This window comes from Dipodomys merriami, unplaced genomic scaffold (assembly GCF_024711535.1).
Source record: "Dipodomys merriami isolate MVZ:Mamm:240054 unplaced genomic scaffold, mDipMer1.0.p SCAF_85, whole genome shotgun sequence".
NCBI classification, from domain to species: domain Eukaryota; kingdom Metazoa; phylum Chordata; class Mammalia; order Rodentia; family Heteromyidae; genus Dipodomys; species Dipodomys merriami.
In genome coordinates, this window is record NW_027206457.1 from 115,965 (window position 1) to 123,639 (window position 7,675).

At 40.4% G+C, this 7,675-nt stretch overlaps 1 long non-coding RNA gene across 1 annotated transcript; it reads right to left on the minus strand.

Moving 5' to 3' along the window:
• Positions 1-761: 761 nt before the first annotated feature.
• On the minus strand, positions 762-4,907 carry LOC138820246 (uncharacterized). The gene is made up of 4 exons (XR_011369797.1): positions 4,807-4,907; positions 3,588-3,698; positions 2,569-2,648; positions 762-891 (listed from the first exon to the last, which is right to left on the minus strand). It is a non-coding gene; the product is annotated as an uncharacterized lncRNA (long non-coding RNA).
• Between the last annotated feature and the right edge of the window lie 2,768 nt (positions 4,908-7,675).

The window sequence follows — 7,675 nt, forward strand, 5'->3', positions numbered from 1 at the left end:
TCAAACCTTCTCCCCATGACTTTCTCTTTGTTAGTGTCAGCTTCATATGTTCTGTTACCCCAAGTAGAAATTCTCCATACAAAAATTCTCTATACAAAAGCCAGTATGCTCTATGAAACCCAAAGAAGTTTTTTTTGGTCAATCATAGGGTAAGAAAGCTGAACAAATCCACCTAAATCAGGTCACCTCACTCCCTTGCATAATGGCTTCCAGTGGCTTCCCATTACAACACAAGATAACGTCCAGATTGCTGTTGGCTTCAAAGGCCTCGAGTAATGGGACGTGCTTTTGACTCTATGAGTGCATTGGTTTCTGAAGAGTGGTCTCTGCACCTCCAGCAGCACTCAGGACCTTGTTAGAGATGCCCACTCTTCAGCCCTCTCCAGATCTAGCAATGAGAACCGCAAAGGGTGAGCTGGACCACTCTTGAGCACATCTGTCCTTTCCTGGTTGAGTTTTTGCACGTGCTCTCTGCCTGGAAAGCTTTCTCCAAGCTCTTCGATTGTTATCAAAGAAATAAACGGAATAAAAGACAACAATCACGATGCAAGCTTACCTTTTTGTTTGCTGGCCTATCTGTTTCTATCAATGGGATGTAAGAGTCAATCCCTTGCCCGTCACAATCCCGCTGAAAGATGCTGTGGGTAGCCTGGTTGACTGACTGTGTGTGCAAGAACAAAGCCCTGTTGGGAGACTCTGCCCAGGAGGAATGAGGCAGAAGGTAAGGAAAACTCTAAGCACCGTGAATTGGTGGTGGATTTTAACTGATTGCCTGTGCCTGTGGTCTGGGCTGGGTCAGAAAGTCAGTAAAGACACAACAAGGGCTTGGAGATGTAGCTCAGTGGCAGATCGCTTGCCTGGCATGTGTAACACCGAGTTCCACCCCCAGTGCTGTGAAAAACAAAAAAGCACAATGAGGAAAAGGATTATATATCTGGCTTGCTTTTGTAGCATACCTCAGAACCCTTCCAAAATTCCATCATATTTATCTCAGCCTCTTTTCATTTCCCCAGTTAGTCCAGTTCTTGGTTTTCTGCAACACAGATTTCATAGAGGATGATGAGAACACAGATCGTTACAACCACTGTGGAAAGCAATTTGGCATTCTCTTATAGAACTGACATTTGCGTATGCTGCGATTTAGCATTGCACTTCTTGAAATATACCTTTGGGATAGTGATGGATATAGTCACCAGAGGACACAAAAGAATATTTGGAACAATCCAAACTGGAAACAATCCAAATCAATCCAATTATGTGATCACTCACACAGTGGAATATTATACATAAAAGATAATAAATGAACCATAGTTATATAGAGTAACTGTGAATGAATCTTAAGATTGAATGACCAAAAAAACACAAGTCATTGGAGGCCTACAATATGATGCCATTTTTTTGTAAGACTCAAAGACAAATAAAATTTAGTAATATGTTTTGGGAGATATACATGTTAGAAATTGAAAAGAAGGCTGAAGATACATCTCTGTGGTAGTATTTGACTAGCATGTATGGGGCCCTGGGTTTGATCTCTAGCACAGCAAAAACAAAACTAAGCTGGGCATCCATGGCTCATGCCTATAATCCTAGCTACTCAGGAGGCTGAGATTCGAAGATTGTGGTTCAAAGCCAGCTGGGGTGGAAAAAACCTGTGAGACTCTTATGCCCAATTGACCACCAAAAAAGCCAGAAGTGAAGCTGTGACTCAAATGGTAGAGCACCAGCCTTGAGCAAAAGAGCTTAGGGTCAGCACCCAGGCCCTGACTTCAAGCCCCAGGACTGTCAAAAAAACAAAGCCAAAACAACCCCCCAAACCCTAAACTAAGCTATATTAAAAATAAAGAAAAGCCTTACCTGTAACAGTGGCAGGGATTTGGGGAGTGGAGGAAGCCCATAGGTAAATAGATTTTCTTGTATATATCACACAGAATGTTACATGTGATATATATTAAATGTAGCATATAGATTTCTAGGAGTCCCTTGAAGTGGGAGTCAGAGGATTGCTTAATTTAATTTCCTAATATAGTTTATGTATTCAAATGATGATCAACTTTAACATATTGAAACATATATTATAAAATTATGAATGATCTATTCACATTACTACTGCAAACTAAGTCTTGGCATTTGAGTGCATACTTAGTTAAAATTTCTAATTTGAAATTAGATGATCATATGCATTATTTAAGAAAAGTTGGGGTCAAGGGAGAAGGTGAACACACTCTTTAGAATCAAAGAATTATGGGATTTTAATGACTCTCTTAGTCAACTTCCACTAACATATTGTTGTCCTAAGGGTAATGCTGTGAGGAGTTATTGGGGTGCATTTGGTTTAAGGGATGCTGTAGACATGTTTATATCACCACTTAACCCCGTCCCTGGAAAGCGGATATAAATTCAGAAGAAGAAAGAAGAATTGTAGGGAATACAAAATGTTCTTTTGAGTTTTAAGAGTGTTGTGTAGGATTAAAAGTGGGAAAGTTGATCACTCTTATGGAAGTTTCTTCTTTCTTCTTCCTCTTCCATCTCTTCCCCTTCCACTCCTCTTGCCTTCCCCCTTCCCCTCACCTCTTTTTTGTTTAGTTTCTTCTTCCTTACAGAGAACTCTATGTTTGTAAAGCTCATGCCTCTTCATTCTGATTGTCATCCTGAAATCAATTCAAATGATACTTGTCTTAGTGCTGAAAAATAGTGATATAGAATAAAAAAATAGATTCAGGCTTCGAAATAGTCATTCAAAAATAATTTTATCACTCACTAGAATGCATCATGGAAAACTTATTCTGTAACTTGTATTGATTTCTATCATAACCTGAAGGCAAACAATAAAAAAAACAAAACACCCATGGGCTGTTAAAGAGTTTCTTCTGCCCGTGAAGTGAAGGAAACTAGAAGCCTTTTTTTTTTTTTAATGTTTTCTGATTACTTCTGGCCTTCAATCATGTTGTACAAAGAAGAAATTAGAGTAAGGATGAATAAAAGGCAAGAGTCTATGGAGAAGTGGGGATAGTCCTCCAAATAGGTAGCTTAGTGTCCCTAAAACAGCTCTTATTTTCTACATTAAAGAAGAAATTGATGACATGACCATAAATATAAGACAAAAGTCAATGACAATGCAATCAAATACTTGCTGTTGTGCTTTAAGCAAGTCCCTGGTACCTGAGATGAATGAAACAGGCTGCATTGGGCATCCCTGGTCAGATGCTTTTGAGGGAGATTTCTCTTCTCCAGGAACACAGACCCTTCAGCAGAAGCAGGGCCCTTAATTGTCACATGGCAGGGCAGTAGAAAGACCAAGAAAGATGGTATTGGACTCTAGGCTTTTGAGCCCACAGAAAGACAATTTCCTTTGGTTCAGTTTCCTTTGGATTTGGATTAAAGAATTTCCCTAAAGGCTGTCAAGTTGACAAAAGGTTGAGTATTTTTTTTTGACCCAGAACAATCAGAGAAGAATGCTTCAGAGCATGAAGAGTTGTCTCAAGGAGAAAGATGAGTAAGGAAGTATTCTGAGAAGGAAGCTGTCAGCATGGTGGTTAAGAACCAAAGGCTTTGGAGAGGTGATAGGTTTCAGTAAAATGCAACATCACCTGTGTAAATCTGGGAATGTGATGTAGACTGTAGAAGCGACAGCTTGCTCTTTTGACAGCGAAGATAGCAGTCCTCACGTGGAACACACGTGGTACAGAGCTCACGTGGAACTGGGAACACAGGTGGAAATCATGATATTGTTGATATTCCCTTGAGTGTAATCTAGATTTCCAACCCTTTTCTACTTGGAAAAAAGAAGGCCTTTTAATTCATTCTCATCTAAAGAATTACATCTTTTGATTCAGAAAAAGGGTTATTTAGAGACTTCCAATAGGCCATCCTGATTTTGCTGTTTACACAGATGAAAAGTAACTTTCGTAGATTTTCTTTTTGATCTACTACAGATTCTATCAACATTTAATGAAAAAGACTTATTTGGACCAAGACAGCCCAGTCCATTCAAATGACTCATTCGGCAGATTCTCCCTTCCCTCCTTCAGAGTGACAGGCTGTTTGCCAACCTGATCTAATTGACTAAATGTTTTGGTACCTTGTTGACACAGACCGAAGTGATGTTTTCCTTTGTTATTTGCGTGGGAAAAGGTACAGAAACTGGAGAAAGTGGGTGACCCTGGTGAATTCAAAACTTTGCTTTTGTGTTTGCTTTTGAATTTGGCCCTTTGAGGGCTGAAGATCTAAAGACGGAGGCAGGTCGCAGACAAGATCAGAAGATGATTCTCGAAGGATGCTGGGCAGTTCATTATTGTGCTCAGGAGATGGGAGTTTTAGAATAGAAAGCATGGATAGCTTAAAAATAACTTGGAGCCTGGCTCCAAGGGCTCACTCCAGGAGAGGGGGAGACCTGCAATGGCCACAAGGAGCTGTGTTCGTCTTTGATATCTCTCCTCTTTGCCTTTCTTCCACAAAGTCAGTGGACATTTAGTATTTTTTTTTTCACTTCCCAGCTTTTATTCTACATTCTTTAAGAAATAATGCTGTAATTTCCTTTTGAAGAATTACACCTCCAGCTTGTGGTGATCTTGGTTGAATTTAAATCAGGCCATACTGTCAAAAGGTTTGGGGGGCCCCTCTTATCCTGGGGGGTTTGGAATCTTAAACATTTTAAGGGTAGAAAAATGTCTATAGAGCTCATTCGTCACAGCAGTAGAGCTAGGAGATAAGCATTATGTTGTTCCTGCTATATGACCCCCTGCTTTCTTCCCTGTTTTCTATACTTTCCTGACTTTTAGTTGTCTGGTGTTCCTATCTGTTCCTTACCTTTTCCTGTCGTGTAACAGATTCCTTCAAGTACTATGCTGTTTCTGTGACTTGCGAACAGGGCAAGGGAACACATCAGCTACCTGGCCAGTGGATCTCTTCCTTTCCACACCTCTGCTTATAGGTCAACTCAGCACACAGAGGCAGATGCTACACTCATCATCAGGGCCCTTTTGTGACATCTTCTGAAGTTAAGGAGAAGTGAGTGTGTTAGGTTTCTGTGACAAAATCCCATAAGCTGGATGGGGTTTTTTTGCTGGTCATGGGGCCTGAACTCTGCGTCTAGGCACTGTCCCTCAGCTCTTCAGCTCAAGGCTAGCGCTCTACCACTGGAGCCACAGCGCCACTTCCGGCTTTTTCTGTTTATGTGGTGCTGAGTAATCGAACCCAGGGCCTCATGCTTGCAAGGCAAGTACTCTACCACTGAGCCACCTTCCCAGCCCCAAGCTGGATGGTTTAAAGATAAGGAGTGAATTGTCTTTTGGTTCCAGCAGCTGGCTGTCTAATATGAAGATGTCCACTTGGCTGGTTCCTTCTGTGGCTAGTGAGGGAGGAGCTCTTCCAAGCTCCTCTCCTTGGTTTATGGGCAGCTTTTGTCTCCTTGGTCTTCATGTCATTGATCCCTTCTATGTCCAAGTTTTTGCTTTGTTGAAGGACACCAAGAATGTTATATTAAAGCCTATTTGAATGACCTTACTTCCTCCAAAAACCCAATTTACATGTAAGGTCACATTTTGAGGTACTCACCAGAGGTTATGACTTTAACATGTGAGTTCTAGGGTGATACAATTCTATCCACAACAGTGGCCATATGACACAGTTGTGGCCAGGGTGGCCTAAAGGTAAATAAGTCTAAAGCTTAATATACAAGCAAATATATAAGGAGATATATAAGGAAAGGCGTTCCCTGCTAGTGGTTGGGAGTACTACCTGGAGCCATGGCAACAATCTTGCACTTATGAGTTAAAAGCTAAAGGTTGAAAATCTATATATGGAGGATGGTGGAATAAAGGGATGGGAAAAGTGAAAAGAATGTGGCTTCTCTTGGTGAGATGCTACCAGGATTAAAGAGTACTTAGATTCCCAACAGAGATACTTGAGATAATTAGGTGCTGTTATTTAACCCACTGTTACTTGTTACCATTCTTCCTCAAAACCTCCCCAGACCCAATAAAATCTCAGTGGTTTATGCCTTTATTTCTTCTCTCATTTTTCCATGTTCTCAGCATAGTAATTTACCAAGATGTAAATGTCTGCTATTGAATTCTGATGATACAATAGCAAAGTCATTTAAATAGACCACTTCTTTGACTTCATCTGAGAGGACCATCACTGATTCAGTGGCAGAATAAAACCCTGCTGTACTAGCTCACCTCACCTGAGGAAGATGCTTCCACATCTTGGACATGTTAGCTCATACTGTTGGATACATGGGGTGTATGACCCTAAAGTCACAAAGGATTGTGGGGTGAGTGGCAGGCAAAGATCATAAAGTAGCTGGCTTCTAAATTAGGATTTCTTCTTCTATGTTTTATTTAATCATATTATTTATTTATTCAAATCAATTTCCTACGGGGAGCCATGATCAAAGTGTACTTCTAGATCAAGGAGGAAAAGAGATGAATGGAATGAGGATCATCTGGGATAGCAGAGTGTCCAGTTCATAGCAGTAATAAAGAGTAGATGAATGAATGAATGAATGAATGAATCCATGTCAACATGTAGCACAGTGCTAGGCTATGTAAGCACTAACTGTTCCATTTATGAGCTGGGTTAATGTAGGAGTTTGCCCCCAGGGGCACCTGAAGGTGGGTTCATGTTCATGTTCAATGTCTCCATTTCTAGGTCCTTAATCTCATACTGACAAAGTCCCTTTTACCATGTAATGTGTACGAGTGTGCAGGAGTAGGAATATGGATACATGTTAGGGCCATCATTTCTTCCCACCACGTTCTTCCTTTGGTGTCTGTGTTACCGTCAAGAAATTCTTGGAAAAGAGATAATCACCTTACTTGTTTACTCTGATTTTTTTCCCCCCATAAATCAAGACTGCTGGTACTTTGGACAAATTGAAGAGAAAAAAAATAATTCAAGGAAGAAATGAGTTTAGAGATCAAAGTTAATCATTAATTTGTTAGTTGCAGAGGAGAAAGTGAGCCAATTGCCAATTCTTAACATAGAGAAATTCGGGAACTTCATTAGTAGTGTCCCTGGCACAATGCCATAATTAATATATGGTAACAATATTACCAAGAGCAAGAACCTACAATTATGCTCTTAAAAGTGTCAACATGAAAAGTAAACTTAATAAAAGATAGGCACAGGGACATACATAACACAGATTCTCTTTAATAATGAAATTATTTATGATTGAACCTTTTTACTTAATTTCGATTCAATTCTAAAACAGGCACAGTTAATGCCATGATTAAATATTAATGTGAAGAGAAACAACCTAATTGGGAGGTTATTAAAGCTTCAAATTAAGTTTCTTTTTCTTTTCCTAACCAAAAAAGTTCTGCTAAGAAGAAGGGCATTGGGGGAATCCAGCACAAGGGTTCATTAAGGATGATTTGTAGGGCTAACAGAGGAGGTAGACGCAATGCTCAATGGGACATCTTCTGTCTCCCCGTTGAGTAACCAGAGACATACAGCCTTTTCCTGATGCAGAGCATCTAACAAGCTGTCCGGTAAACCTTACCCAAACAAAACCGCGGTTGTGTGGGGCTCTGTGTTGGGGGCTGGTGCCACTGGTCTGGCTTGGAGTTCCTCTACCTACTTGACTGGTGCTGGCTATGTAAGATGGTAGGGCCATATGTTTCTAGAAGGCTTGGGCTTTTAAAAAATTTTTTTTTGGCATGGTAGCTGT